The sequence below is a fragment of the Procambarus clarkii genome, chromosome 76, assembly GCF_040958095.1.
Source record: "Procambarus clarkii isolate CNS0578487 chromosome 76, FALCON_Pclarkii_2.0, whole genome shotgun sequence".
NCBI lineage: Eukaryota > Metazoa > Arthropoda > Malacostraca > Decapoda > Cambaridae > Procambarus > Procambarus clarkii.
This window is the reverse complement of record NC_091225.1, coordinates 2,054,057-2,078,823: the sequence shown is the minus strand read 5'-3', so window position 1 is coordinate 2,078,823 and position 24,767 is coordinate 2,054,057. Positions and strand designations below refer to the sequence as shown.

General features: G+C 46.0%; 1 pseudogene; it reads left to right on the top strand.

The window, feature by feature from the left end:
- The window catches only part of LOC123771518 (probable glutamate receptor), a 146,041-nt pseudogene that overhangs the window by 40,415 nt on the left and 80,859 nt on the right, over positions 1–24,767 (top strand).

Here is a 24,767-nt window from a genome sequence, read left to right as displayed (position 1 = left end):
AAGCTCGCCTTTTGACAAACTAACTCTCTTTGTAGTAATCTGGTTCACACTGCTCCTCCTCCTGCTGCTGATGTTCATTGTATTTCCTGTTCGTCTTGTCCTCTCCAATACTTTGATGAAACTGGCCGCGCACTAAATAACAGACTTTCGGAACACAAAGAAGTGTTAAGTCTGCAGACACAGACAATGCTCTCTTCTGTCATATTAGGGGCTCTAATCATTCTATTGATTGGTCTACTTCTAAAATAATCTTTCCTGCCTCAACTCTTTACAGACGCCGTCTTGTCGAATCGGCTCTAATACACAACTTACTCAACATGAATCTTAGTCCTGGCTTTGTTGCTGTTGACTCTTCCCTTTCAAAGTATATACGCAAATGCACTAAACTTTCTAACAAACGTGACTTAACTTAATCCTACCCATCCTTTTTCTCTTTCTTTTTCTTTTTACTTTTATTCTTATTATTACGTTCCCTTTTTTATACCCATTATTAACCCATTCTTGCACCATTTTATTACACCCATCCCATCTGTATCTTTTGCCCTGCTCTTACCATCCTCTAGAAATTTCCTCTTCCTCTTCCTGACTTCACTCTTACCTTACTTAATTACGTACCTCCCTAGCTCCACGCATTCTCCACAGCACCACACCCGGTCCACACCAGTAAGCCCAACTAACTTCACAAAACATCCCTCGCCACTCCGACCCGTTTAGGAAATTTTAACAACAATAGTGCGCCACAAACGCCTGAAAATCAGGACTCGCCCAATGGACAGCCCATGCTTTCACCAAAAGCAACGTCTTGAAGAAGGAGAATGCCGGCACCTAAAAGAAAGTGCCGGCACATTGCGCCCATTGACTTTGGTCAAGAAGGGGAGAATATTGAGCTATATTTCTTGTGTGTGTGTGTGGAAGATCTCAAAGAACTCCAAAAATTCGATTGCACACTTCGCCAAGTGCACCACCTCTGTCCTCTCTTCCCACGTCAATAGACCGGCGACCGAACAGTATCAACGGGACCAGCCGCTGGATCATGGTCTGCAAATAAATGGAGATCATTACCAACATCGAGGAAGAACACCCGAACCTGGGGAAATTCGTGTTATATTCTGCAGCACCGATACCGACGACGACAAGCGCCTCAAAATGAACATATCCTTCACCACCTTAGCAGTGGCTAACCAGGCTGCCACACATGGTCTCCACTGCTTCGGCATCAAGATCCCTTCCTTCCAAGTGAAGAAGGAACGATTCCACGAGTTCCAACAGTGCTTTCGGTGCTATGATTACCCCCCACCCCACCAACAGGTTTCAGCACCCTGTCCAGAGGTGCAGCCTTTGCGACCAGGACCATCATTACTTCTACTGCAAGTCAAAAACTCATTGCTGCCTACTCTGCAGCGGCGTTCACCTTGCAATTTAGCACCGCTGCCCTCGCAGACAGGAAATCATTAGGATCCAGGCTGAACCCAATAAGGTCAAACCTTCTACTTCCGCCGGAACCTCCGGCACTAAACCCAGCGCCTCAGCTCCCACCAACCTACCAGAAGACTTCCCAGTCCTCCAAAGAGTGGCTCCTCCCTAGAGGCCACTCAACCTCCACACTCAGGATCTAAGGACCAACTATCACCCCTCACAGACCCTTGCAACACGTGCAAGCATTATCCCTGGTCTTATTCAACTATCTGAGAGACTTGCCAGACCAGACAATTAACAATTCGTTGCAGAAATCAACACACTGTACCTAACCAATGGCCTGGACCCCCATCATCGCCTAAGACGCAAGTCTCGCTGCTTCTACTACCACTCCAGAGACTACCGAGGTCTATCTCAACACAGGCTTCAGAACCACCCAAGACCAGGGTGGGACAGAGGTATTTTCCTCTCCAGCTCCCAACTCTCCTGCCATATCCATCTCAGCAGATGTGCTAGCCGACGTTCAGTCTACAAATACTAACAGCACCACCAAAGTTCCTGAAATAGCTTCTACCACTAATCAACGACAACTGAGCCTACCTCAGGCTGCGAGACGAAAGACAAAACCACCAACTACGGATGTTACGGACCCCTCAGACTAGGAAATCTTAGTAGGAGCTTTACTGCTGCATCACAAATAAGACACCTACTCGATACAAGACCTCCTCATGGAGGCCGCCTCACCAACCTCCAACGACAGCACGATCATATTAACTTGCAGCAAGTCTCAGCCAAAGAAAAAACGGAAGAACTTGAGGTCTATGCTAACCCACCAGCGTCATAACTGGTACAGCCAGCCCCATCCTCAGATCTCCAGTATCAGCTATTAATACAGATAATGGCTCCAAAAAGCCTCCACTTACGGGTTCACCATAGCCCGTGCAGCTTGGAACTTTTTGTTTTGAGTAGCTGCATCTAAAAAAACAACAACAACCTCTTCGCCCCCATCACAATTGACAATTGACCTCATCACCTGAGGTCTATAGAAGAAGAACGAAATCTGATTATGTATTTTGGTTCTACAAGGCAGCCAACTCCACCAAAATATTACATATGTTCCCAACTCAATTAATGATTAATCAACCAATTACTCCATGGGATAACTGGGATCTATCAGTTGATTTTGTAAATGCGCCCAAGAAAGATAGTGTGCACTCTACATTATTAAAACAGTTAACACTGAAAAGCGTCACTGAAAGTACTCAAAGTATGGGTAACGATGTGTATCAGTGCTATACCGACGGCTCTGTAGAAGAAGGTGAACGATGTACCGGATGTGCATGTAATATATTTGAACAATCTTCTCTCGTACATACAGCAATGAAGCGCGTCAATGACTGGGCAAGTACAACTCAAACCAAACTTGCAGGCATATACTTTGCCACTGAATTTTTAAAAGACAAACGCAGTGGACTTATATACTGTGACTCGCAGAGTGCACTCCTGGCATTGAACGTACATAGTAGTGACACCCAGAAAATAGTCAGTGATATTCGAATGAATGTTTTAGCTGCTAAAGAAAACAGATTTGAAATTAAATTCCTATGGATACCATCACATGTTATCATCTCAAGGCATGACACTGTTGATATGCTTGCAAAGACAGCCTGTTGAAAACCAGTGGTAGATATTGATATGGGTGTTTCATTAGCAGTGACAAAGAGAACACTTAAATATCTAATGAAAATCTCACCGACGTAACAAATTCACAAAGACCTGAAATTTGTAGCATTATATAGTATGATAGATATCGTGAGGAGACATTCACATATGGGACTAATAGAACAAGAACCCGGCAATGTGATGTTATAGTGACCAGAATACGCCTGGGATATAGACGTATCTGGCAGCTTTCTCAAAACCCAAATGTCGTGTACACAATGTGTCAACTTTGTGACAGAGAAAACATGCACTCTCTTGAACATTATATTGTAGAATGTCCCATATTGACTGACATTCGCCCTCCTGGGCTAAGGTATGCTGAACTGTGTAATTACTATATGAGTACTGGAACACTTGATGATATATTGGACTTGTACCCAAGATTAACCATGTAATGTATCAATTATACAATGTATGTATGTGATGTAACTATATAACTTGATCTTGTAAAAGCACCTTAATCACCTTCAGTGATTAAGTGCCTAATTGCACACTAGTCTATCAGCTATCTCACCCTGTCAGAGTAAAAGAGACAAATGTATGTGAATGCATGTGTGTGTGTATATATGTATGTATATATGTACGTATATGTGTGTGTGTGTGTGTATGTATATGTATGTGTATAAAGTATATATTGGAGTGGACTACTGGCTGTCGTGGAGGGTGGACGTGTTCACTGCTCTCTCCGGCAGTTGGGGGTTGTTTGCCTGTTTTGGCCGTTTGGGGGCGTGTGTGTCTCTGCCCGCCTGTGCTGACGTGGAGTTCACGATAGGGGTCCCCCTCCCACCCTGTACTGCGGGCTCAGTCTGTGGGCATCGAATTTTAAGGCCGGGCTGGGTACCCAGAGATAGTGCTGGTGTGTGAGTTGCTTCATATCCCTGTGATAAATATTTATGGAGTCGAGCTGGTGACGGCACGTCGAGCGATAGTGAAGTTCACGGAGGAATTGGTGATCGAGACTTTCTCCGTCGATATGAGGGGGCGGACATTACCCCTGCCGGATGGTGCGGGCACTGTGTCACTCTCTGATCGGAGTGGTGCCCTCACTTACGTCAGTGTGCATGGGGCTCCATTGGAGTTTCCAGAGGGTCTGCTATGGCGGTACTTCGGCCGGTTTGGCGCAGTGGTTAGCGTGCGGGTGAACGTGGTGTCTTCCAGTCCACTTAAGGGTGTGAGGTCTAACATTCGCATCCTGGGCATGAGGCTCCGGGAAGATATTCCATCATCTGTGTGTCTTCTGGGTTACAACGTTCAGGTGTTTTACGCCCTCCAGCCTCGGACATGTTATCGTTGTGGCCTCTTGGGCCATCAGGCTGCTGACTTTTCTGCGCATGCTGTTGCACCCGTGAACCTCTTCAGTGAGGAGGATTTTCCGCCGCTTCCTGTGGAGGATGATTCGGTGGATGTGGACGTTTCTTCAGCCGCGGATGTGCCCCCTGTGTCGCCTGTTGCGCTGCCTGGTGCGCCCCCTGTTGTTATCGCCTCTCTTCCGGAGGTTGTGTCGTCGCCTGGTGATCGTCCTGCTCCGACTAGTGTCCCTGGGGTTCTTCAGACTACCTTCTGCTCGAATCCCCCGACTTCCAGTTCGTCCTCTGCTGCGTCTGACCCTGTCCCTGCACCCTCGCCGTCTGTTCCGGCTGTGCTGGGTGATGGGATGGATCCGGCGCTTCCTCCTGTGCCTGGCCTGGTGCCCCATGTGGTTGAGGATGCTACCGTTCTGCGACGTGCATCGGTTCGCCCAGCTTGTGTTGCACGTGTCTCTGAGTCAGCCTCCGGGTCTGATGATGTGCGGCCAGAGCCTGCGTGTTTCCGGCGTTCATCTTCAGCATGGGCTGACGTTGGCGACTTCGATGCTTGTGGATCTGCCGGTGACGTAGGAGTGGCTCCGGTTGCGTTGCATACTACGGTGACAGCGGAGGTGCATTTGCCTGTGGATGCCAGTGCCGGTGTTTCGGCCTCCACTTCAGATATGTTGTCTGTGGTTCCTGCTTCGGGTGCGTCGCCTGCCTCGGATGGCTCCGGTTTTTCGTGGGGGGTGGTTCCCCCTGCTGAGGTTCGTGGTGAGCGGGGTGGCCTGGTGATGGTGTTGAAAAAGACTGGTCGTTCTGGGGGGTCTGTAACCCCTTCCTCAGTCCCCGTTTCATTGGTTGCGGTCTCGACGCCTCTTCCGTCTCCGGCCATCTCTTCAGTGTATCCTGCGGTCTCGGTGGAGGCGTTACCATCTCGTCGATTGTCCCCTGCTCCTGTGCGTACGGCGACGCGGCCGTCTCGGCAGCCCTCGTACGCTTCATCGGTGTCGTCTGCTACCTCGAAGGATGTGGATTGCGCTCCCCAGCCTCGTTATGCGACTTGCGTCGGTGAGCTTAACGAGTGACCGTTTCCGCCTGATCTGGAGATTCCCGAGTTTATGATGGGCCCACGGCGGCAGCGGGATCGTCCCCCTACCGACAGGGAATATTTGATTTGGGAGGCCTACAAGCGAAGGTATCCTTGGGCTTCGGAGACGTTTGGTCCTGTCACCTCATGATTCCTTTGTGTATTGTGTGTTGTCAGTTGTTTCCATTTGTGTGCATTGTGACGGTAACGCGTTGGTGTTCGGCTGTTTAAGGCTAGGGGTATGGCCTCGTCACATAGTTATAAAAAAAATAGAAAAACTGGAACTTCGTCTGTGGTAAGGTAAGGAGAAGACACACAAAACACAAGTAAACTTTAACAATGAAATTTTAATTACGTTAAATAAATCAAAACATGAAAATATGGACAAACAAATATGTATAATAAAATCAATGAATCAAAATAATAAGAATACTTAAATGACACAATGAAAGTTACGTTAAGGCAAAATAACAAGAAGTGCAATACAACAGTAAGTGGGAGGTGCTGGAATATTGGCTTAAAGCCACCACCTCTCTCAGTACACTCTAGAGTCTAGCTGGGAGGTGTGCTGGCTACGAAAGCACGGAACATTCTGAAGACTGATGTTGGGGCGACCCCAGACATCGGGTAGTATTGGGGGGCGAGTGCAGGTGCAGCCAGACCGGCGACCAATCAGCGGAGCCGTAGCGATCAACGGGTAGTTTGGTGATTTGGGTCCGAACAGGTGGCGGGCTGCATACGTTTCTGCTCACCCTTGCAAGCCTTGCTGGTGTTGGTGTTGTTGTCGTTGTTGGACATTTCTTCCATAGTCTTTTTATATAATTGTGAAGACGTAATTTTGGAGGGAAGAGCAGGCTCAATCTCTTGAAGGAGATTATCGTCACAACTCTCCCCCGAAGCCTGCGGTTCTGGAAGAAGTACGTCGTTATGTGGTGGAGTAATGGATGGAGTCGCTTCTACTTCATAAACTCTGGAGAGGGCATCGGCTATGGTGTTGTCAGAACCCTTGATATAGCGGATCTCCAGGTTGAAGTCTTGTAAATACAGAGCCCATCGTAGAAGACGCTGGTTGGTGAATTGGGCTTGATGTAGGAAGCGGAGAGGGTTGTGGTCTGAGAAGATGGTGGTAGACCTGGCGCCTTGTAGGTACGGAGCGAAGTGTTGGAGGTTCAGGACGATGGATAGTAGCTCCTTTTCAATAGTGCTGTAGTTCCTCTGGTGTGGTTTCAGTTTGTAGCTGTAGTAGCTGACAGGTAGAACCTCCTCGCCTCGTAGTTGCATCAGGACACCACCAACGCCGGTACCACTGGCGTCGACATGAAGGACGAAAGGCTTGGTGATATCTGGAGAGGCGAGAATGGGGTTAGAACAGAGGAGGAATTTGAGTTGTTCGAAAGCAACGGTTTGCTGCATGGTCCAATTATACCGTTGCTTGGGACTGGTTAATAGAATTAGAGGTGTGGCGACTGTACTGAAATTCCTCACAAACCTACGGTAGTAAGAGGCAAGACCAAGGAAGCGCAGGAGCTGCTTCCTGGTGGTAGGCTGTGGATACTGTAGGATAGCTTGAGTGTGTGAGTCTAACGGAGCTATGCTGCCACTCCCAATAACATGACCCAGATAACGCACTTTACCTTTCGCGAAAGTGGACTTGCCCAGGTTGATGGTGAGGCCGGCTGTCAGGAGCTTGGAGAACAGACGTCGCAGCTGGAGCAGATGTTCACTCCAGGAGTTGGAGGCTACGACGATATCGTCCAGGTAGGCGTATGTGTTATCCAAGCCCTGGATGACACGGTTGACAGCTCTTTGAAAGGTGGCCGGGGCATTACATAGTCCGAAAGGAAGGCGTTCATATCTGAAAAGTCCAAAAGGAGTGATGAAGGCAGATATCTCTTTAGCGCGCTCCGTTAGACACACTTGATAGTACCCCTTAAGCAAGTCCACTTGGGACAAGTACTGGGCACTACCAATGGCATCAAGGATGTCATCTATCCTTGGCAAGGGGTAAGCATCCTTGACAGTGACAGAGTTCAGTTTTCGATAGTCAGTGCACAACCGCACCTTACCTTGGGGTTTGGGCACCAAGATACAAGGTGAGGCCCAGGGGGACTCACAAGGTGTAGCCAGTCCATGGTCCAAGAGGTACTGCACCTCAGCACGCATGACTTCCTTCTTGCTCGGGCTGATTCGGTAGAAGGGTTGACGAATCGGCCGGGTGTCGGGGAGCAGTTGGATGTCGTGCTGGGTAACATTACACTCTTGGGGATCATCTCTGAACAACTCTTGATGTTCTCTGAAGATCTTGACGAGAGGTGCACTATGATTATCCTGAAAGTATTTGGGAAGATCATTAAGGATTTCGGAATTAGAAAGCGCTGACTCCTTGTCAGTGCTTTCGGGAGGAGAAGCTGGGAAGGTCTCACTGTGGATGTAGGGTTCTGTGAATGTGGAATAGTTAATCAAGACAGTGGGAGGAGTACCATTATATTGCTTCAGGAGGTTGACGTGGCACAGCTGGGTCTTCCGCCGCCTATCTGGAGTCTCTATCACATAATTATTATTATTCCTGCACTCTTTGACGCAGTAGGGTCCTGAAAATCTGTTTTGTAAAGGTGAACCTGGGATAGGGAAATAAGCAAGGACGAAGTCTCCCGGCTTGAATTTTCTTACTTTGCTGGTCTGGTCGTAATGAGTCTTCATTCTCACCTGGGCTTTCAATAGATTATCATGGGCAAAGCGGTGGACTCTCTCTAGAATGTGCTGAAGGTTTTGAAGAAACTGGGGCACATTCTGATGCTCACTGAAGGTGGCATCTCTGAGAGAGTCTTTGAAAGCCTTAAGGGGAGTACGGCACTTACGGCCGTAGAGCATCTCATAAGGAGATACTCCTAGGGACTCATTGGGGAGACTTCTGAAAATACACATTATTAGGTCAATCTGCTTATCCCAATCCTTTGAGGTTTCACTACAAAACTTTTTCAAGAGTGCTTTGATGGTCTGATGACTACGTTCAAGAGAACCCTGTGAAGCAGGATGATAGGGGCTGGACAATACCTGTTTGATGTTGAACTCCTCCAGTGTCCTTTTGAAGAGATCACTGGTGAAGTTGGTGCCACAGTCACTTTGAATCTCCCTGGGAAATCCGTATTGAGTGAAGATCTTCAGTAGATGTTTGATAACCGTAGCAGCCGTGATGTTCTTCACTGGAACTGCTATGGGAAATCTGGTGGTAGGACACAGGATGGTTAGGATGTAGGCGTTACCTGAACTGGTCCGAGGTAAAGGACCAACACAGTCTATTATGAGTCTGTGGAAAGGTTCCGCAGGCACCTGTATGGGAATCAGTGGTGCTCTGGGAATGGAGACGTTCGGTTTGCCTGCCATCTGACATGTATGACACTGTTTTACGTACTGTTTGACGTTATTTACCATACCTGGCCAGTAGTAGTCTTGACGAATCCCATGGTAAGTCTTGTTGAAGCCGTAGTGGGAGAATGATCCGTGGGCCAGGTGTAGAATAGTGGGCCGCAGGCTGGTGGGAATCACAAGTTGTTCGGTGTTGGCCCAATCGTCCTCCTCCTTCAGTTTACTGGGTCTATATCGGCGGTAGAGCAAGTCGTTCTCTAGGAAGAACCCAGGAATACTGTCGGGTTGAGTCTCAGCCTGAAAAAACAATGGTGTTAAAGTACGATCTTCCCTCTGCAACTTACGGAACTCCAACTTGGTCAGATGCGGGGGTAGTTTCTGAGGGTCTTGAGGGACAGCGGTAGCAGTAGAGTCAGCTGGCTGTGGACGTGCGGCTTGTGCACGGGTGGTCACGAGAACCGGAGGAGAAACATCATCACTCTCTTGAACCTCTGCTGGAACATACTCAAGAATAGGGTTACTTGGCACAGAGTTACACACCTGGGGTTTGTCCATGACGATCAGGTTGGTTGGTTGCAGGTCTTCTGCCAAGTCGTTGCCTAGGAGAAGTTGCACTCCAGGCATGGGAAAAGGCTTTTCCCTGACGGCGACTTGGACTTCCCCGTTCACGTAGGGACAATCCAGGTGGACTCTGGCGAGAGGGTATGGAGTAGTAGCAGTGAGGTCAGTGATGAAGACCGTTTCCCCGGTGTAGACTATGTTGGGCACAGCCGACTTCAAGATGATCGATTGTAGAGCCGCTGTGTCCCTCAAGATCTTCAATTTGAAACGTCCCTCCGGATTTGAACCGTTGGCAGAGACAGTTCCAGTATACAGGTGGTTACTGAAAAGAGAAAGATCATTAACATCAACACCAACATTCATCACAGGCTTACCGGACTTAGGAGGAGTTGGTTTGGGTCGTTGTTGGTCAGTGGTTCCCTTGTATTGAGACTTACCACACTTGTCTATGGTATGTCCATAGAGTCTACAATACTTGCAGTACAGTTGTGAACCAGCTTGATCGGGGCTCACCTTCTCGTAACTGTACCACGACTTCTTACTGGAGGATGGTTCAGGTGTCAGCCGGTGGATGAGGCTGTAAGTGTCAGCCGACTTAGCACACTTCAGGTAGTCGGTTTCTTCTTTATCTGCTAAGTAGAGGCGGACAGGAGGCGGCACACGTCTCAAGAATTCTTCAACAAGCATCAGGTTGACGAGTTCTGTAAAAGTAGAGACATGTGCTGCTTCCAGCCATTTCATGAAATACCTCCGTTTCGTGTTAGCAAACTCAAGGAAGGTAGTGGTACTTGCCTTCAGGTGGTCACGAAATTTCCTTCTATAACTTTCAGTAGAGAGGAGGTAGGCGTCCAACACTGCTTGTTTCAGAGTGTAGTAGTCATTCTCAGACGCCAAAGTACTGAGTGTGACTGCAGCTCTACCTGTAAGATGGACTCTGAGAAGTGTGGCCCATTGGTCGACAGGCCAACTGAGTTGATTAGCAAGGGTTTCAAAGGTGGTAAAGAACACATCAACTTCTGCTTCTACAAAGGATGGCATTAACTTACTTGCATGTGATATATTAAAACTGACGGGAAGATTGGCAGTAGCTTGCTGGCGTTGAGCGAGGTGTGAAGTTTCCAACGTGTATTCCCGTTGACGACACTCTAGAGCCAGAGTCGCTTGTTGCTTGTCATGTTCGCGTTGCATCTCCAACTCGCGTCGTTTGGTTTCAAGCTGTACTCGTTCCCGCTCCTGGAGTAGTGCAACCTCACGTTCCTGGAGGGCGAGTCCACGTTCGTGTTCTTCTCTCCTCAAGGCAGCTTCACGTTCTCTGAGGGTGATTTCTTCCCTTCGTATGTCAGCTGCTTCCCTTTGCTGTTCGCGGGCTTCCCTTTGCTGCTCACGTTCAATCTTGGCCAGCTCTAGTTTGAGTTTCAGCGTTGCCAAATCAGTTTTATCTGCAATATAGTAAGTTTCATGAGTTTCAGAGTCTATCTTACCTTGCTCTAAATAGTAATCCAGCAACAGGTTGTGTAGGTCATTTTTGTTGGCTTGGTAGGGAACTTCTAGTTGATACTCATGTGCAAGAGTTTGTAGTTCAGTCCTCTTGGCACGACTTAAAGTCCCTATTTCACCTGCTGGATTTGCACGGAAAGTTTGGAGACGAAACATGGTGAAATTAGCAAATAAAGGTACACGAATGTTCAATAATGAAATGTCAGAAACAGGACAACGTGGCAACTGGTACCTATCCTGTGTGATCTTTAACAATTAACGTTAAGTGAAAGATATTAAATGATTAAATTAAATCAAGGGCGCAGGAAATCTTGTACCCGGTACTCATGTAAGAGAATAAGGGCAAGAAAATCCTACTAACAAATGAAACAAAGTTTCGAAAACAAATGAAACAGTTAAATGCTTCAAAAGTAAAATTGGTAGTCCAAGGATGTAGGCATACCTTGCCAAGTCTCTATAGGACATAAAGCAAGTTTTTCCTACTGAATTTAATATGATACTTACAGAATTAGCGAACTTTTGTGCTCTGAAAAAATAAGCTAATTCCCTACCGTTGTATGTATCATCATCTCTGACTGACGTGTAGGGGTGCGAGGTGTCAACTGGTGACGAGAACTGCTGCTGAGGTCCCAATTCAGCAACTAAAGTTCGAGCTAGAGGAACTATGGCCCTCTTTGTCCTCCTACAGTCAGATTGCAGAAGATTGGGTACTCTTGACCCGGGGCAGACCACAGTACCAGGGTACCAATATGATGATCTGTCAGAATGAGAAATATTCAAGGGACATAGATGGTAAATACGAGTAATAACATGGAGGGAGAGATGACCAATTAAGAGTATGACTGCGGCCTACAGTCACCACGTAATCCAAAGTTGTCTCACCTTCACTATATGTTACTCTCGTAATGCACAATACACCGCACCTTATAAAAAATGAAATTGAATGAAAAATAGTAAAGCTACGTTAACAGAGTTAAATACGCTTACCATAAATTACCACTTGGCACCAGTACCTGAGTGAAGCTCCTAGGACAGGCCCCCATATAACTTGTGACGGTAACGCGTTGGTGTTCGGCTGTTTAAGGCTAGGGGTATGGCCTCGTCACATAGTTATAAAAAAAATAGAAAAACTGGAACTTCGTCTGTGGTAAGGTAAGGAGAAGACACACAAAACACAAGTAAACTTTAACAATGAAATTTTAATTACGTTAAATAAATCAAAACATGAAAATATGGACAAACAAATATGTATAATAAAATCAATGAATCAAAATAATAAGAATACTTAAATGACACAATGAAAGTTACGTTAAGGCAAAATAACAAGAAGTGCAATACAACAGTAAGTGGGAGGTGCTGGAATATTGGCTTAAAGCCACCACCTCTCTCAGTACACTCTAGAGTCTAGCTGGGAGGTGTGCTGGCTACGAAAGCACGGAACATTCTGAAGACTGATGTTGGGGCGACCCCAGACATCGGGTAGTATTGGGGGGCGAGTGCAGGTGCAGCCAGACCGGCGACCAATCAGCGGAGCCGTAGCGATCAACGGGTAGTTTGGTGATTTGGGTCCGAACAGGTGGCGGGCTGCATACGTTTCTGCTCACCCTTGCAAGCCTTGCTGGTGTTGGTGTTGTTGTCGTTGTTGGACATTTCTTCCATAGTCTTTTTATATAATTGTGAAGACGTAATTTTGGAGGGAAGAGCAGGCTCAATCTCTTGAAGGAGATTATCGTCACAGCATGGTTGTGGGGTGCATGTCGGGTGTGTGTGAGTGGGTGGGGCGGGTTTGTTTCCCGGTTCCTGCGTGCTCCAGTTTGTGGTTGTGGATTTCTTTGTGTGGCTTGTGTGTGTGTGTGTGTGTGTCCGGTTCCTGTGCAGTCCGGGGTTTGGTTAGTGTGTGTGTCTGGTTGTGGATGTCATGTTCTTATGTTGTGCTTTGTGGTTCTATGTTTTTATGATGCTGTTTGTGTAGTGTTGAGTGCCCTTCATGCTGTTGGCGTGACCCGGTCTGGGTTTATGCTTTTTGTCTTGTTTTGCCATTGTGCTTTTCTTTTTGTTTGTTGTATACTTGTATTCCTTTCTTGTTATTTTTATTATTATTATTATTTTTATTGTTATTATTATTTTTATTTTTATTATTATTATTATTATTTTCGTTTTGTGTTGGTGCCTCTCCGTGTGTGTTTGCGGTGCTGATAGCCTTGTTCTGTATATTGTGACGGTGTTCCCCCCTTATATTCCTCCCACGCCTGCTGTAAGAGTCGTGCCCACTTTACCCGAGCGTTCTCTACATCGCAGGCATCAGTTTGATATATGTGGCAGAATGTAGTGTTCTCGAAGTGCCGAGAAATTTATAAAAGAAGAGTATTTTGGCCTGCAGTTTAGGCCCTTTAGGAAGCCAATATGGCGCTGGCTACTCTGTTTTGCCGCCAAAACTGTGTGACGTCAGTGACACCAGATTGGTCACCGACAGCGACGTGGCACAGGGAGCCAATGAAAACCTCCCGTGGCGAATATGATGTCACGAAGGAAAGGGGGTCCGGTCAGTGCGCCACGGCGGCGCCATCAGTCTAAGACAGCACGTCAAGGAGGTCGGACGTGCGCTGGGGGTCCTGTCAGTTGGACAGTTTACCCCGTCTCCGGAGGATTTACGCATCACCTGTGGTCTGCCATCACCTGTGGGGTCTTCCTTCGTTCATGTGTTGGACTAGAGAAGGAATTGACAGAATATTGAGCAACAAGTGCTCCAGGAACAGGTGTCGTGCAGGTGAAGTCTAGGCAGCGACGTATGCGACGGCTGATAGCTTCACAGTGATGACGTAGTGGCTGGGCCAATCCTCCGGAGGGAATCAGTCTGACAAGACACATCAAGGTGGTTGGACGTGCGAAAATTGGTCCTGTCAGTTTGACAGTTGTTTCCCGCTCTCGTGGATTTTACGCGTCACCCGAAGTCTGCAAGTACTCTGTGAGGTCTTCCTTCGTGCATGTGTTGGACCAGAGAGGGAATCGACGGAATATTGAGCAACAAGTGCTCCAGGACAGGTACTGTGCAAGAAGAAGTGAAGTCTGTGCAGTGACGTATGCGACGTCTGAGGCAGTTCACCTGTTTGTGACGGCGTAGTGGCTGGACCGTGCCACCGGGAAGCAGTGGAAGAAGAAAACTATTCGGGAATCCGAACGACTGCCGCCGAGATGTTGCCAGGCAGCCGTAGCTGGGAGGAGAAGTTGACGGCCGGGAGACCGACTCCAACCCTACAAGAAGTCGAGGAGGAGCACGGACCTGCAGTGAAAAGGCACGGAGACGACGCGCTTATGGTGGGACGTTGATTGAGTTCCTGGAGGACACGACAGTGTGTGTGTGGGGGCGTTCCCTACACGAGGCAGGAGCCTGGACCAGGAGCTACAACTCAACTCTCACCGGAGGATAGGTGGAAGTAGGTGATTCTAGTTTCCCTCCCAATTCCCCTTTAGTCAGCTATATTATTTAGCCAGAGTATTTTGTATGTCGTGAGCAAGGCTCACCTATGTCACAGTAAGGCACCAGTGTGCAGAGTGGGACTACATAGAGTGCTCACGGAGTTTATTACTACTATTGGTGTGTGCAGGCACCCGGAGTAATTGATGAATTTACTGTGTTGATAATGTCTTTCATGAGACTTTAATATGATCAGTTATTTAATGAGAGAATATATATATAAATATGCCAGTATTTGGAGTTAGGCTATGTGCCCAGTAACTATGTTATTACCATTATTGATGTCTATGATTCTTCCATATATCTATATGTCTATGCTTGTGTATTGAATAATCATTCATGTGTGCAGTGATTAATTGTGTTATCGCCCATGAAAGGAATTACTGAGAACTCCAGTGATATATACTTGCATACGTTATCATTAAATGAAGGGCAGTGTGTAATACCATGACAGTGAATTATTGTGACCTTTAATATAGAAATGTTTGATTGAGCTCAAGATCAGTGTAGCGAAGTATTTACGTGCTATTGTCGCAAATATTGTGTGTTCGAACTTCTAGTGATCTTTGAGAATTTAAAGAAACAGAGCACGTGACGCCAGGAAAACAAGCAATAAACGTTCACATGGCGAGAAGGGCGCGGCCCAGCTGATTTTGACATTGACGCGAGGGGGAGCATTGCCAGCTTGGCGAGTTCATGATTGTATGTGTGGGAACGAGCGACTTCTGCTTGGAACAGCTGTTTGCTTATTGATATAATCTTGTGTTGTCTTTGAATGAGTTTTAAGTAAAATACAAAGTACATTGGTGTTTACATCATCCCCTCCATATTTCTTGTGGCTATATAATACCTGAAAGGAAAGAGTGACAGAAATAAATACCTGCCTGACATCAGATCTATTGAGTGTGTCCTTGCCACTGTTACCACAATTCAACAAAACCACTGACGTGTTACTGGGCACCGGAAACACCAGTTGGCGACCTTGTGGTTAGTAGTAGAGCCCATGACGGGGCGGGCACACAATAGTTAAGTGAACAAGTTGTGTTCCCACTCCTTCTCGATCAGAGGCCGGTTGGGATTGACTGGGATACTCTCCTGGCGTACAGTGGCACCGTGAGGATAGAGTGAAGACCCGCAGGGCTACGGTGAGTGACCTTGAGTATACTGTTACTCGCCCCTCTCGTAATGAGGTGAACCCCGACAATTGGTGACCTTGCCAGGATTAAGTACTTATACTGTCGCTTACCGAGAAACCCCGACAATTGGTGACCTTGCCAGGATTAAGTACTTATACTGTCGCTTACCGAGAAACCCGGACAATATTTAATGTTTTGGTGTGTTATTTCTGTATTGTATTCCGCTGTGTTTAACTTAATTGAAGTATTTTGTTTGTAATTATTGTTGTTTTGTGGTCGGCCCTTCCGGCCTGCACTTTTGTGTTTAGTACATTAGTTCGTTTATGTTTTTGCACGTTTGTGCTTTGTCATTTTGTTCTGTTCTATGTTGTATTTGTTTACTTTTATGGAACTTATAAGCATGCTTGCATGTAAAAATAAAAAAAAAAGTAAAAAGTATATATGGAAGCTGATCAGAATTACATTTCACCTTTGTAAATGCACATTAATGACACTATGTAAAAGACACATCGAACACTCTATGTAGGGCATACGTATAACTGTGTATCTGTATATTTACGTACGTAAGTAAGCTTAGCATTTTAAAAGCACCGAATCACCTTCTGTGGTTGATTGTTCAATAAACCCCTGAACTATATGTTTAACACATCTCTAAACCTGTCTATGGAGGACAGAAGAAAATGTATATATGCTGATTAGCATTGTGAATGTATGGCCACATCTGTGGTAGAAAATAATAATAATAATAAAAAAACAATTGACTTGATGCTCCGATTTGTTTCGGTCCAGGATGGACCGAAATGTCGTCATCACCCCATCTTATGATGTGTGATTTAGTCTTCAATACATTAAATATACGCAAATAAGCAACGGGAGTTTTTTTATAAAGAGTTTATTAATTTGCTGTTCAAGATTACAATGTGGACCCGAGATATTTTTTTAGAAAACTTATGAGATTTTTGGCAGACGGTTCACCACTCCTGGTCTCGAGGGATCCGAAAACCCAAGCTGATTAGTAATTAGCATAGTGACTGCCTAATCACGCAGTTGTCGGAGTGTTACCTACAGCTATATGCTTCATTCCTCAATCCATCTTTAAGGCTTCGCCCCACCCCCAAAAAATAGACATAAACTCGAGCTTCTATATCCTCCTCTGCTGAATACAGAGCTGTTGCTTTAAACCCACTATTAAACAAATTATTTGATTATACACTCATAGACTTTCTGGTTGACTGTTACGAACCCGGATCCAGCGTCCGAGCACGGAGCAGTGACTACCACGCCATCTGTGGGTCAGCTCCCGAAACCCCCTCCAAATGGACGACGACACCTGGCAAGGACGAGGTGTACCGGCCACAAGGGCCAGTTTCCAGTCCTGTGCAGCTCACAACACCGCCGCTGCTGACCTCTGGTGAGGTGGTGCTCAGACAACAGCGCCATCTATGGAGTGGATATGACGGGCGTTTGTGTCTGAGCCTGTAAGTGAGGTGTTTTAGTGCCCCTGTTATTGATGACGTGTCTGCTTACAGAGTCGACCTGGGACTGCTGTGATGGAAGTTGAGTCAGTCTACCCGAGGCAGCCGTCCCCTTACCTTGTGCCTTGCTGTAGCAGCTGTGAAGTCGTCTCCCGGAAGAACACTGTGGTGTGTTACCCTGCCAGTGTAGTGGCAGTAGAAGGATTGTCTTACCTGGGACCGACTGCTGGAGACGATTATCCACTGGAGTATTGAGGACAGGAGAGTGATTTGTGGTATCACACGAGGCTCCTGACTAGGGCGCTACCCTAGTATCGTTCATGGAGTGGCCTGACCTGCGTGGCTGATCCAGAACCTGCCAGCAGACCTGCTGGACTTGTGGTTGACGGCCTCCACGGCGGTGCCCCCAGTGGACCCGTGTTTTGGCTGGCCTGTGTTTGGGGTAGACTCAGCTTGGTCGAAGGATTCGTCAAGAGACCACGAAAGCACCGAGGACCCAGCACCGCGAAATTTGGATCCAGAGTCTTCAGGAGAAGACGATTGTATATTTCCCCTGTACAGTGTTAATACCCCTCCCCCTGTGCACTCTTTTATATATTATTTATTTGGTGATGGTAATAATTGTAGTCTTAAGTTCTTAACTTTATTTCCCTTCCCCCTTTAAGTTTCTTGCGTCACGGATCTCATTCCTTGAAAGCCACTACTGGCTTGGGGCCGGATACTACTTCCTCTAATAACATCAGAGTAAGAACCCCGTTGCGTCCCTAGAGGGCCGTAACATGACGAACTAGACACTTCAGACAGTTTATAATACAAATCTGGTTGCTCAACAACGCTCTGTAGTTTCATGGTGACGGAAACTCTTCAGTACTGCAACTCACAAAGCAGCTCCGTTCTCTCTCTCTCTCTCTCTCTCTTTCTTGATGCTTCCAAAACTTTGGACAAAGTTGAACAGACCAAAAATTTAAGAATTTGTTAAATTCTCACTCCTTAGCATGAGATGGAGACGCTCCACCAGTGAGTGGAGAATGAAACAATAAAGAATGTCCTGTCGTTGCTAAATATTTATAAATTGCTCGTTATGTATGTTAATTAGCTGTCAAATGCAGCAATGCCCTCTCTGAATATATCTGATTTAAAAAATAAGGTCAATCAAAGTACTGTTTCATTGTATTGTGAAACAAGGCCCAATATTGCTTGCTATTTATCTACATACATTGTTGAAAAGAGTTAGGAGCCACTCGACCTGGATGTCGAATAGGCAGTGAGGACAATGTTTTCTATGCTGATCTAGTTCTGCTCGCACCGACCAAGGATGCTATGGAAACCTTGCTAGAAATATGTAAAAGATCCAGAGCAGAATACTGCACATCCCAACTTTCAATCCTGACACATCTGCTGTAATTAGTTCCCTTTAACTCTCAGGATTCTTTTTTTCATTGACCCCAAATTAATACTGCTAGGCAGACAGATTATTGTAAGGTATTCTGAAAAGCATCTCGGACATTATTTTCTCAAAGGGGCCACTTGTAAAATTTTCCAATTCTTTTGGAGACCAGAACAGAAAAGTTAGAACAAATGTCATTATGGATGAACTCGGTAATTTTGGCACTTGGTCGACAGGAAAGTTATTTAACAGTCAATGACTAAGCCTGAATGGATCGGACCTTCAAAACGCTGATATTAGTAAGCTTAATTGTGAATGGAGGAAATGTTCAAAACGTATCTTGGGTGTCCATCTTCACACTTATTGCAATCTCACATCAGGTTCTGATGTTCACATCTACACTTGAAGAAATAGTTCACAAACGAATGATATCCTTCTGCCTGAAGGAATATTATGCAAACCATTCCAACAAACTCATTCAGTTCGGTTTTCAGGCACTCGTTTGTTACAGGCCACTTCAACGTTTCCAGAAATATAAACTTAACTGTCAGGAAATATAGCTTAAGGATGTCTGATATATATATATAACAGAGTAGCAAGTATTTTAGGATTGAAAATAACAACTATTCAGTATTGAAATTAGTGAGACCCAGCAGTTGGATAGATGGACTTGAGAGGAAGTACTGTCACAGAGAGATGATTTATAGACAGGTATTTTGAGTCCTATTGAAGTCAGACCAGTGTTACCTGAATTGTGTGTTTGGAGTTATTTTAATCCAGGATGACCCTTGATTCTGTTGACAGAGAGCTGCGGGTGTGAACATTTTTTTTTAAATTAACTAAATGATTAGTTTACATTAGTCCTTTAAAATTGTATTCTCATCGGCCTTCTTTTGTAAAGTAAAATATGGTAATATGTGTCACCACTCTAATGAAAAACTACACTTTATTTGCTCAATATATAACATCGTTCAATTTGTAAGGTTAATGATACTAGCCTTACACCACAATTTTAAACTGAACTGTTTAGTTCAGTCATTATTGTAATTATGTGTACACGTTATACATATACTTATTCTGAATTTGACATCTACAATGACTTTGAAATAATTGATAAATGGAGCTTCTAAATATATATCAATTCGTGAGTATATAGTTTAGAAATGTACATTTTATGTAATGATTTTATTATAACATTCTATTATGTAAATTATTTGTAAATAATTTACAAGCTAACCCAACTATAAATGTACAAAACGAACATTTATGAATAAAATATTCAATTCAACTTCACTTATGTTGCAGGTTCGTGCAAGCACCCAACCTTCGGGTGTCTGTGATCAACATGTCAGCTCACAACGCCCTGCTGACGGTGGACCCGACTGATCCCACAGCAAGGCGATTCATCCACACGGGACCCATTGCTAACGTGGTCGAGTACCTGGCCACAACTCTCAATTTTTCGTAAGTCACTCAACAATGTACAACAAAATACGAAAATGAACTAATTAATATATCAGAAAAGGAAAACATTAATCTGAACATGAAGACTCAATAAATTACAGAATAATAAACAATGAGAGAGAGAGAGGAGACGTTAGTCATAGAAAGAGGAGAGGAGAATGAAGGAAAATAGGTGAATAAAAGTGAGAACAGGCAGAAAAAATACTGATCTCGAGACGAAAGAACAAGATATGATATAATCACAGTAAGATTATAAAACAATGTTGCTGATACATGCATCAGACTAAACACTCCAGCGTGGGCGACACAGAAAAGGGTTATTACTCCATACAGAAAGATGATAAACACAATAACACACAGGTCTAAACAATGACAAATAAAGCATTGTCTTTCCTCCCAGATACACCAATGTGGTGCCCCGGGATTATGGTTTTGGCACCAGGGCGGACGACGGCTCGTGGACGGGAATGGTAGGCATGGTGCAGCGAGAGGTGAGTCGTGTAGGTGCATGGTGCAGCGAGAGGTGAGTCGTGTAGGTGCATGGTGCAGCGAGAGGTGAGTCGTGTAGGTGCATGGTGCAGCGAGAGGTGAGTCGTGTAGGTGCATGGTGCAGCGAGAGGTGAGTCGTGTAGGTGCATGGTGCAGCGAGAGGTGAGTCGTGTAGGTGCATGGTGCAGCGAGAGGTGAGTCGTGTAGGTGCATGGTGCAGCGAGAGGTGAGTCGTGTAGGTGCATGGTGCAGCGAGAGGTGAGTCGTGTAGGTGCATGGTGCAGCGAGAGGTGAGTCGTGTAGGTGCATGGTGCAGCGAGAGGTGAGTCGTGTAGGTGCATGGTGCAGCGAGAGGTGAGTCGTGTAGGTGCATGGTGCAGCGAGAGGTGAGTCGTGTAGGTGCATGGTGCAGCGAGAGGTGAGTCGTGTAGGTGCATGGTGCAACGAGAGGTGAGTCGTGTAGGTGCATGGTGCAGCGAGAGGTGAGTCGTGTAGGTGCATGGTGCAGCGAGAGGTGAGTCGTGTAGGTGCATGGTGCAGCGAGAGGTGAGTCGTGTAGGTGCATGGTGCAGCAAGAGGTGAGTCGTGTAGGTGCATGGTGCAGCGAGAGGTGAGTCGTATAGGTGCATGGTGCAACGAGAGGTGAGTCGTGTAGGTGCATGGTGCAGCGAGAGGTGAGTCGTGTAGGTGCATGGTGCAGCGAGAGGTGAGTCATGTAGGTGCATGGTGCAGCGAGAGGTGAGTCGTGTAGGTGCATGGTGCAGCGAGAGGTGAGTCGTGTAGGTGCATGGTGCAGCGAGAGGTGAGTCGTGTAGGTGCATGGTGCAGCGAGAGGTGAGTCGTGTAGGTGCATGGTGCAGCGAGAGGTGAGTCGTGTAGGTGCATGGTGCAACGAGAGGTGAGTCGTGTAGGTGCATGGTGCAGCGAGAGGTGAGTCGTGTAGGTGCATGGTGCAACGAGAGGTGAGTCGTGTAGGTGCATGGTGCAGCGAGAGGTGAGTCGTGTAGGTGCATGGTGCAGCGAGAGGTGAGTCGTGTAGGTGCATGGAGACAGTGAGTGTTGTGGGACAGGAAGACAGTCAGTGAATGGTGTGGGACAGGAAGACAGTCAGTGAATGGTGTGGGACAGGAAGACAGTCAGTGAATGGTGTGGGACAGGAAGACAGTCAGTGAATGGTGTGGGACAGGAAGACAGTCAGTGAATGGTGTGGGACAGGAAGACAGTCAGTGAATGGTGTGGGACAGGAAGACAGTCAGTGAATGATGTGTGACAGGAAGACAGCAGTGAATGTTGTGGGACAGGAAGACAGTCAGTGAATGGTGTGGGACAGGAAGACAGTCAGTGACTGTTGTGGGACAGGAAGACAGCAGTGAATGTTGTGGGACAGGAAGACAGTCAGTGAATAGTGTGGGACAAGAAGATAGTCAGTGAATAGTGTAGGACAAGAAGACAGTCAGTGAATAGTGTGGGACAAGAAGACAGTCAGTGAATGGTGTGGGACAGGAAGACAGTCAGTGAATGTTGTGGGACAGGAAGACAGTCAGTGAATGTTGTGGGACAAGAAGACAGCAGTGAATGTTGTGGGACAGGAAGACAGCAGTGAATGTTGTGGGACAGGAAGACAGTCAGTGAATGTTGTGGGACAGGAAGACAGCAGTGAATGTTGTGGGACAGGAAGACAGTCAGTGAATGTTGTGGGACAGGAAGACAGCAGTGAATGTTGTGGGACAGGAAGACAGTCAGTGAATAGTGTGGGACAAGAAAGTAATCAGTGAATGGTGTAGGACAAGAAGACAGTCAGTGAATAGTGTGGAACAGGAAGACAGTCAGTGAATGGTGTGGGACAGGAAGACAGACAGTGAATGATGTGTGACAGGAAGACAGCAGTGAATGTTGTGGGACAGGAAGACAGTCAGTGAATAGTGTGGGACAAGAAGACAGTCAGTGAATAGTGTGGGACAAGAAAACAATCAGTGAGTGGTGTGGGACAAGAAAACAATCAGTGAGTGGTGTGGTACAAGAAAACAATCTGTGAGTGGTGTGGGACAAGAAAACAATCAGTGAGTGGTGTGGGACAAGAAAACAATCAGTGAGTGGTGTGGGACAAGAAAACAATCAGTGAGTGGTGTGGGACAAGAAAACAATCAGTGAGTGGTGTGGGACAAGAAAACAATCAGTGAGTGGTGTGGGACAAGAAAACAATCAGTGAGTGGTGTGGGACAAGAAAACAATCAGTGAGTGGTGTGGGACAAGAAAACAATCAGTGATTGGTGTGGGACAAGAAAACAATCAGTGAGTGGTGTGGGACAAGAAAACAATCAGTGAGTGGTGTGGGACAAGAAAACAATCAGTGAGTGGTGTGGGACAAGAAAACAATCAGTGAGTGGTGTGGGACAAGAAAACAATCAGTGATTGGTGTGGGACAAGAAAACAATCAGTGAGTGGTGTGGGACAAGAAAACAATCAGTGAGTGGTGTGGGACAAGAAAACAATCAGTGAGTGGTGTGGGACAAGAAAACAATCAGTGAGTGGTGTGGGACAAGAAAACAATCAGTGAGTGGTGTAGGCGCAAGAAGACAGTCAGTGAGTTGTTGTAACAGGGGTGGGAATGAAGAGTAACGAAAAGGAAATATAAAGAATGAAGTACTGAGTAAGGGTTTGGGGTGAGGGAGGTAGGAGAGGAGGGAGGATTAGGTGGGACGAGTGAGGAGTGTCGTCAGGTGAGAGGGAAATTGGGAGAGAGGAGGAGGAGGAGAGGGAGTTGGGAGTGGTAGAGGTAAAAGGGTAGATAGGTAGAAGTAGAAAATGCTGCCATCATCCATTCTAGTTCATTACATACAAGACAATGAATGGAACTTGTCTGTACATAAAAGATGTTGTTTGCATGTGCCAACTGGAATCATGTTCCATGCAAGATTCTTGAAATCAATCCTCTCATGAGTATTCTACACTCTAGATTGCATATTATATTCGAGAATCCCAGCTATAGGAACACAACTAAAATCAGATTAATGAGCAAGTGAATCAAATATATATGTAAACAATAAATTCAGCAGAATTCAATCAATTGAAGATTAATAAGCAATGTGAGTTACCACACAAGAATCTGAGACCATTTCAGCCGTCTGCCTCTAGAGATCACACAACATCTTAGTAAACCCGAACTAAGTCACCTTCACGTTCACTCACCCAATATTCTACCTAAGTTAAATAGAGAAGAGGGGGTGGTCTGCAGTTGACAGGCTGATTCCCCCCCGTCCGGCTGACGGTCTGCCTGTGCTATGCTGTCCTCTGCTCTGCTGGGCTGTTTTCCTATTGCTCTCGAATCTACAGCTCCCTGGGTTTTTATTGTGAACCTAGGAGCTCAGCTCCGCCCACAAGTAGATAGCCCCAAGCCATCTATCAAGCCACACCTTAACCAGTGGCTTGTTTGAAGGACACACCCGGCTATTATCGGTTTAAGCAGAACCGAGGTCAATTTCACACAACCTGACCTCAGGTCAGGTAGTCGTCATTAATACTTAGAGGTGTGAGTATGGGTAAGACACCCTGACGCCTCTCAAGATCTTGCCTGACTTGACTCATGTACTCTGTATATATTAATTACAAAACTAAACAAAACACCTTTACGGTGTTACATTGTGTGGGCACAAGAAGTCAGTCAGTGAATGGTGTGGGACAAGAAGACAGTCAGTGAATGGTGTGGGACAAGAAGACAGTCAGTGAATGGTGTGGGACAAGAAGACAGTCAGTGAATGGTGTGGGGCAAGAAGACAGTCAGTGAATGGTGTGGGACAAGAAGACAATCAGTGAATGGTGTGGGGCAAGAAGACAGTCAGTGAATGGTGTGGAACAAGAAGACAGTCAGTGAATGGTGTGGAACAAGAAGACAGTCAGTGAATGGTGTGGGACAAGAAGACAGTCAGTGAATGGTGTGGGTGCAAGAAGACAGTCAGTAAATGGTGTGGGGTCAAGACTGTCACGGCCTGGGCTGTGATGACAAACATAGTCTGTACACCCTCACTATTTTGTTTTAGAACCTTTAAACTAGTTCATTAAGATGGCTTTTATGTCCAACTATAAGGCTTCCTCTAAATTTCCAAACGACGTTAAATTAACATAAGTACTTAAGCAAGGTTAATTATTACTACAATTACTTGTAATACGGAATTGCTCTAAATAGATGAATTACACAAAGGGAATGCGGCCATCTTGTCTAACATCTCCCAGTAATCCCGTGGGGATGAACCCTTCTGGAACCCCGGGTCAAAACCTCTCAATTGCAGCTGTTTGATGTGCTGGCGCCCACACGCGCGCGTCTTATTCCACCCAAATTTATGTATACCTAACTGAACAGTTCTGCTCTTACACCTGTTTACATACTAAAAATATTCCCAATAAAA